Here is a 7,587-nt window from a genome sequence, read left to right on the forward strand (position 1 = left end):
GGATTCAGAAGAGGCCGTGGAATGAGAGATATCATTGCTGATATCCGGTGGATCTTGGCTGAAAGTATAGAATAACAGAAGGATGTTTACCTATGCTTTATTGACTATGCAAAGGAAGTGGTATAGAAGGAGGTAAGTCAGAGATTCCAGAAGTCAGACTGTCAGCATTCAAACCCTGACTTGGACACTTGCTTCTCTGAATGTTTATGTCACCTTCGGTAGAATAAAGATAGGAATAGTTTCTACCTTGTGGGGATGAAATGAGATGATATGCATTAGTGTGTGTGGGTACAATGAAAGACAGCTTCCAGGAGAACATGATGCTACGTGTTGGTTGTGTTGTTTTTATTAGGCACTGTTGAGTTGGCTCCGGCTTCTGGCACCATTGAGTTGGTTCTGGTCCTAGAAGGAAGCACTGCCCAGTTTCATGCTGTCCTAACAATTGTTATATTTCAGCCCATTGTTGTAACCAAGGTGTCAATTCATCTTGTGGAGTGACTTTTTCGCTGACCCTCCACTTTACTACCATGATGTTCTTCTCCAGGAATTGAAAAGGATGTTTCTAATAATATGTCCAAAATCCACGAGACAAAAGCTCGCCATCATCCATTCCTGGGAGCAATCTGATTGTTAATTGCTTGAAAAAGCTAATGGTTCCCTTGTTTGTTTATTCTTTTACTCATTTGTTTATTTCAACAAGTTTTCTGAGCTCCCTGCTTCTCACCTGACTCCCCTTCCCCGTCCCAGATCCATGCTAAGTGCTGGAATTATGGCCCTGCTTCATGAATTTTCACAGATAAGGTTTTCTTGTGTTATCAAGTCTATTCTGACTCATAGAGACCCTTTATGGCAACGTAGAGCTGCTCTAGCATAGTAGTTACGAATCAGGCTGCGAACCTCAAGGTCAGCAGTTCGAAACTACCAGCTGTTCTGCAGGAGAAAGATGAGGATTTCTGCTCCCATAACAATTTACAGCCTCAGAAACCCTGTACTGGGTTGCTCTGAGTCAGAAACGACTCCATGGCACATAAGCACCACCACCAGAGCTGCCCCAAAGTAGCTCTTAGATTGGAGTCTTCACAGAAGCAGATTGCAGTCCTTTCCTCATACTGAGTGACTGGTGGGGTTGAGCCTTTTAGTTAGCAGTTGAGTTCTTCACAGTTGAGTCACCAAGCCTGAAAATTAATGCAGTCATGTGTGATAAGATATACCAGAGGTTGCACAAGATACTGTGGGAGCCAGAGCAGACGAGGAGAGCTACTTGATCTTAGTTACACGAGGGAATATTAGAGCTGGGTTTTGAGGGATTAGTAAGAATTCTTCAGGAAGAGGAGGGCAGATCAAGATCATTACCACTCTATTACCTTTTTCCAAACCTACATTTTGTGATGGCCACAAAAATACCATTCTGCAAGATTTTATATCATTATACAAAAAAGTGAAGTTCAATCTCTACCTCACACCATATACAAAAAATAAACTCAAAATAGTTTATTGACCTAAAAGTCAAACTTAAAACCCTAAACTTTCCAGGAGAAAAACCTCTGTAACCTGGAATAGGCAAATATTTCTTAACTATGATGCCATGTCCATGGGAAAACAATTTGGTGAATTAGACTGCATCTAAATTAAGAGGATCTGCTCTTTGAGAGAAGATATATTGGTGGCACTGTAGGACTGGACTGCTACCCACAAGGTCATCAGTTCAAATCTTCCAATCTCTCTGTGGGAGAAAGATGAGGCCGTCTGCTTGGATAAAGATTTATAGTCTCAGAAACCCTGTACAGGATAACTGTGAGTCAGATCAAGTGCATGGCAATAGTTTTGGGTGGGTTCTTTGAAACATACTGTTATAATGAAAAGACAAGTCATAGACTGGGAGGAAAAAACTGCAAATCATATATGAGGGGGGGGCTTCAAAAAGTTCATGGAAAAATGAAATGAAAAGATAATGGATTTTTTTCCACGAACTTTTTAAAGCTCCCTGGTATACACACATTGGTGGTCCCCACCCAGAGACTTTAGCAGATTTGCTGTTTTTCTCAAGGATTTGCATTTTTGTGCAAGTTGCCAAGGGATGCTGGTGCTACCACACTTTGAGAACCACCGTCCAACCCATAGGGACCCTGTGTAGGATTTCCCAGGTTGTCAATCTTTATGGAAGCAGACAATTTTATCTTTCGTCTGCTGAATGGCTGGCTGGTGGACGTGAACTGCCAACCTTGTGGTTAGGAACCTAATGCCTAACCCACAGAGCTGCAGAGTCCCTTTGCATCCCGCTAGAGTATTAGGTTTATTTCTGCAGCTGTGGTGGGCAGGTGGTGTCGGATTGGTTGTGACCCTTGAGGATCCTGTGTGCATCAGAGTAGAACTGTGCTCCGCAGAGTTTTAATGGGCTGCTTTTTTAGGAAGTAGATCGCTAAGCCTTTCTCCTGAGGCTCCTCTGGATGGACTCAAACCACCGACCTTTCTGTGAGCCGCTTTCTTTAACTGTTTACATCACCTCATTGTTCCAGCACTGGGTTTTTTTCATTGTGTGTTTGAATCAGCAGGAGGGTTGATGTTCGTTTCCTGTTGTTTTTGAGGAGGAAAGGGCCCAACCTCTTTGGTATATCCCTCAACCCTGACCTGTTTGTTAACAGTCTGCATAAAGGAATCTGGCATAGCGGGAGTCCATGTCAAGTATGCATTTGAAGTCAGTTTCTTTCTTTTTCTCTATTTCTGTGAGGTGTTTTTTTTAGACCAATTGATTTGCAGGAATGGGCTGGGTGTCCCTTTGTTCTCCCTCTGCTACCTGGAAGGTATCAACAGGCTGTTTTCTCTTTCCTCTGAGCATAAAAGTAAAGTTTGAAAATTCCTCAGTCTTTCTTACAAACCTGGGCTAATGAACTGGTGTTGGGCTCTTGTTCAGGGCACCAGCTGGCCAGAAATCTCTCTCTGCACCCTCCCCGCAACTAGAATGGGCATTGTTGAGTATGAGCCCCCTAGATTGTTTGGTTTAGCAAATAAAAACAGAGGTTACCTAGTTAAATTGAACTTCAGATAAACAGCAAATCGTTTTTCAGTATACGTCTGTGATGCTGTAGGATAAGCACTGAACTGCAAGGTCATTTTGAACCAGAGGGTCGATGGTTCAACTTCACTAGCCGCTCCTCAGAAACCCTATGTAGGTTTCTCGATGGCACTTAACAAAAACAACAAATGTCCTAGATGGGAAGTCCCTGGGCTGTACATGGGTTGGCATGCTTGCTGTTCTCCTAAAGGGTGATGGTTTCAGTCCACTGAGAGGCACCTCAGAAGAAATGGCTGGCAGTCTACTTCCCAATAACTCAGCCACTGAAAACCAATAGAGCATGGTTCTACTCTGACATACCTGGGGTCGCCATGAATCAAAACTGACTGGACAACAACACGTTTTGACCCAAATATTGCCTAGCCAGGTTGGTCAGGACTCCTGGTGTAGTGGGGGGCAAAGCCCTAGGCCTGGAGTGAGGCTGAAGTTGGGTGCAGCAAGGCCAGTATTCCTGCTTCCATGAGGGGGAAACAGCAAACAGTGCCAAGTGGCTGGAGCAGACCATGGACTCGGCTATGGGCTCTTCAACATGGCAAAGACTGACCCGCTGGGGTTGTTGGTGCTGATCCACTCTAAACTGCCACCTGGTTGCTGGTTCTGCTCACAGTGGCCACAGTGCCCCCTTGCCCCCTGCCACATTTCAGCTTTTAAACAGAACGTGCAGTCTGCCAGGGCACTGAGAATTATTTGAAATCGCTCAGTTTTCATCATATTTTCTTCTTCTCTGTAATTTATTTTTTCAGCAACCTAGCCTCATTTTTTGTTTTTTTGGTTTTTTTTTTAAAGGAAAGTGCCCAACAGTGGCTGTTGTTACCACCACCATCATCTCTGTATTCAGCAGTTTGCTTTCAGCTTCTACATTCTAGTTGGGAGTCCCAGGCGCGTTTATTATTTGTGACCTCACTGTTAACTGAGGAGGCATGGGGCTTGTTCACTGATGCCAGGTCCTCTGTCAGGGGCTTTCACGTATAAAATCCTCCTGAACAGCCCTTGAGAGAAGGGAGCCACACACCTCTTTTATAGGAGACCCAACGAGGTGAAGTGACTTGCTTTTCAGTGGCTTTGATAGGACCAGAACCCAGGTCAACCTCACATCAAGCACTGGGGTCTTCCCACTTTTGTCTCAATCCCAAGTAGTGGGTATTGACTATGTTCTGGGTGGGACCCCCTTGTGTCGGAATCTTGGTCCCCATCATGAGGGTCTCAGGTTCCCTGACGGCTCTCAGCCTCAGTTTCTCTTGTTGAAATGAATAGGAAACCACTTAACTCCTCAAGTTTCTCTGAGGTTTGGGGCTCAGTGGAATATCTGCCACACAGTGACTCTGCTCCTGCCCTACTACATGGTCCTGTGACTCAGTTTCCTTCTCTGTTAATTGGGGAGACCTACTGTAGGGCAGTAGGGGTCAGTGGAAGCTTGAGGGTTGCTAGGGTGCAGCCTGGGTTTCAGTGAAGCTTACAGCCTAAAATAGACCAGGAAGAAAGACCTGGTGACTTCCTTCAGGAAACCGGCCAGTGAAACCCTAGGCAACAGTCCAGTCTGCAACTGATCATAGGGATGGCAGAGGGGTCACCATGGGGTCATACATGAGTTCAGAATTGTCTCAATGGCAGTGAGGAACAACAACACACCTGCTTCATTGGGTAAAAATACTTAGTACCACATAATAGGTACTCGGTAAATGTTTTCTCTGCTCCCCACTTACTTGGACTTGTAGGGCCCAGAGAGGAAATGGGTGAATCAGATGAATGTGAGGCAGAGCCTATCTGGAAGGGGCAGCTGCAGGCTCTGGATTGACCCTGTCCTGCCCTCTCTGAGACCTCCTGGAGGACTGCCCACCTGTTCAGAAAACAACGTACAGTTTGTGAATGACCTGAGCCAGTGCTCAGCCTCCTCCCTGGTTTTGAGTAGGAAGTTCCTTTGCTGGCTCTTTATGGAGACCCAGAGCTGTGCTCCCCCCATGACCGGCCTGACTCCCTTCCCATGTTGTTGCTCATAAACAGGGAAGCGGAAGTCTCAAGGGCCACAGAGCAGCTCCCCTCTGCAGACAATGGCTCCCTGTTATAGACCAGGGCTTTCCACTGTAGACCACGGCTCCCCATTATAGATCATAGCTCCCAACGCTGCCTTCTTGCCTTGTAAGACAGCATCAGTAGCATCCTCAGAGTTCACACCAAACCACCCATTTCACAGAAGTGGAAACAGTGGAGGTTCAGTTCTAGGGAGAGAGATGGGGGCGTGAAGAGGTGAGGTGGGGGAAGAATGGTTTGGCTGGAGACTGCAGAGTCCAGAGTCGGGTCTGCTCCTACCTGCCTCCAGCTCCATGGTGTCCCCTCCTGGCCTCTCTGCACTGGGTGCATCTGTCTGCTACACTCAGCTCAGCCCCATGGATGAAGTGTGGAGAGGACATGTTGGATTGTTTTCTCACTCAATTACCTGAAGTTGTTGGTAGACCGTGAGGCTCAGATTGCATTGGACAAATCCTAGGCAAGATTTCCAATACTTTAAAAAAACAAAATTGAGGTAAAAGAAGAAAGTGATTACAGTGTAGACATTTAAAATGCGCAGTTCAATCTTGCTTATATTCTTAAACACACCTTCAAATGTGGCCACCCTTCAAATCAAGATCAAGAAATTCTGTTCACCTCCAAAGACTCCCTCATGCCTCCTCCCCATCTGAGATACCCATCCCAGCTCCCCACAACCCTATTGCTGACTTCTCTCTCTTTTCTTTTTATTGCAGTAAAGACATAGATGAAGGGGCTTTAAAAAGTGGAAAAATCCCGTATTCTTTAATTCCCTTTTCCCATGAACTTTTTGAAGCCACCACCACCACCACCAAAGATGAATACAAACCCAATGCCTTTGAGTTGGTTCTGACTCAAGGGCAACACTATATGTTGCAGAGTAGAACTGCAATCCCTTAAGTTTTCTTGGCTGTAATCATTGTGAAAGCAATGAAGCCTTTCTTCTGCGATGTGGCTAAGTGGGTTCAAATTGACAACATTTAGGTTAGTAGGCAAGCACAAAACGTTTGCTCCATCCAGGGCTTCATAGGTACACAACATTCACCAACTCTTTTACATGGACAATTCAGTGGTAAGGATTACACGAATCATGTAGAACCATTAGCAGTATCTGCTGCCCAATATCTCACCATCCTGCCTTCTCTTACCACATGGTCATTTGACTGTTCTCAAACTCCACATAGATGGGATCACACACTGATCCAACATCAGGTCACTATTCATAGGCTGCCTGGTGGCTGTCGGTGGCTTGTCATCCCCACTGCCATGCTGTGAATGTACCACTATTTCATTACTCATTTCTCCTCCTGATGGACACTTGAGTTGCACTTTGACTCCTTCCCACTGAGTTAGCTGATTTCTCTTTCCCCCGACTTGGATTCCAGCAGTGGCTTTGGGCAGAACATTCTGCACAGAGGTATGAAGAACAACAGACTCTCTAGAAATTGAAGGAAGTGGTCACATCTTCCCGATGCTAATAGTTTGGGATTAGAAATATCCATATCTCGTCCTCCATGTCTTCTGTCCTAAAAGAAAGGGAGAGAAGCAAATTAAGTAGGGGTGGAAGTTTCTTCATTCCCCTCTTGACATGAATTAAATGGTGGATGATGGAGCCTGCTTGTAATTTAAACTCAGATGCTCAGAGCTGGAAGTAGGGGCCGTGAGAAATGTGTTGTTCCTGTCCTCTCACTGTTCTAGCTCTGCTACTTTGGAATCTCATAAATAACCGAGAGTATGTTGGGAAGGCACTTTCCTCCTCTCTATCTACTCCGGTGGAGCAGCTGCAGTTGCTAGGTTGAACTCCTGGTTGCTAGGGATGTTCTGGTCCTGTGGTGGCCCAGGAATATGTTGGATCAGTGGAACATGCTCTTGTTGTTAATTGAAAGGTTTCCATCCCACATCTCTCAATGTCACTACATGTTCCAATGTCATCCCAACTCAGAGATGATCCTTGTGAACTTCCGCTTAGAAGAAGTGGCTTGACCAGAGAAAAGAGAGGTTTGGGGCCTGAACTGGGAGTCATAATGCCCTGCATCTGACATCCACTTGCTGGGTGACCTTGGGCAAGCATTGTGCCCTTTCTGGACATTGTGCTTGTTATTCAGGCTTGTGGAGATATGAGTGGAGAACTCATCACATATGTCTGTTTGCTGTTGCCCTTGAATAGATTTAGACTCATGGAAAGCCCCATGTGTTTGAGTAGAACTGCTCCATAGGGTTTTCTTGGCTGTTATCTTTTCTTGTTTTAATGTTTCATTTCTTTTTGGAAAAAATCCACAGCCCAAAACATGTGCCCATGTAGCGATTTCTACTTGTAGATTTCAGTGTCATTGGCTACATTCTTTGTTTTATATCAGTTATCTACCTACCTCTACTCAAATAGCTTTTCTCCCTTTAACTTGGAGTCACTGTGCCCTTAGTCTTCTCATCTATATGGTAGGTTTGCTCTGGTCCATTTGGCCTTCTGTGTATAACCTTTTAGGAGAGCA

General features: G+C 45.2%; 1 protein-coding gene across 1 annotated transcript in view; it reads left to right on the forward strand.

Moving 5' to 3' along the window:
* MYO18B (myosin XVIIIB) overlaps positions 1–7,587 on the forward strand; it is a 377,810-nt gene that overhangs the window by 34,597 nt on the left and 335,626 nt on the right. The gene's annotated exons all lie outside the window — the stretch shown is intronic.

This window comes from Chrysochloris asiatica, unplaced genomic scaffold, assembly GCF_000296735.1.
Source record: "Chrysochloris asiatica unplaced genomic scaffold, ChrAsi1.0 scaffold00128, whole genome shotgun sequence".
In the NCBI taxonomy this organism is placed as follows: Eukaryota; Metazoa; Chordata; class Mammalia; order Afrosoricida; family Chrysochloridae; genus Chrysochloris; species Chrysochloris asiatica.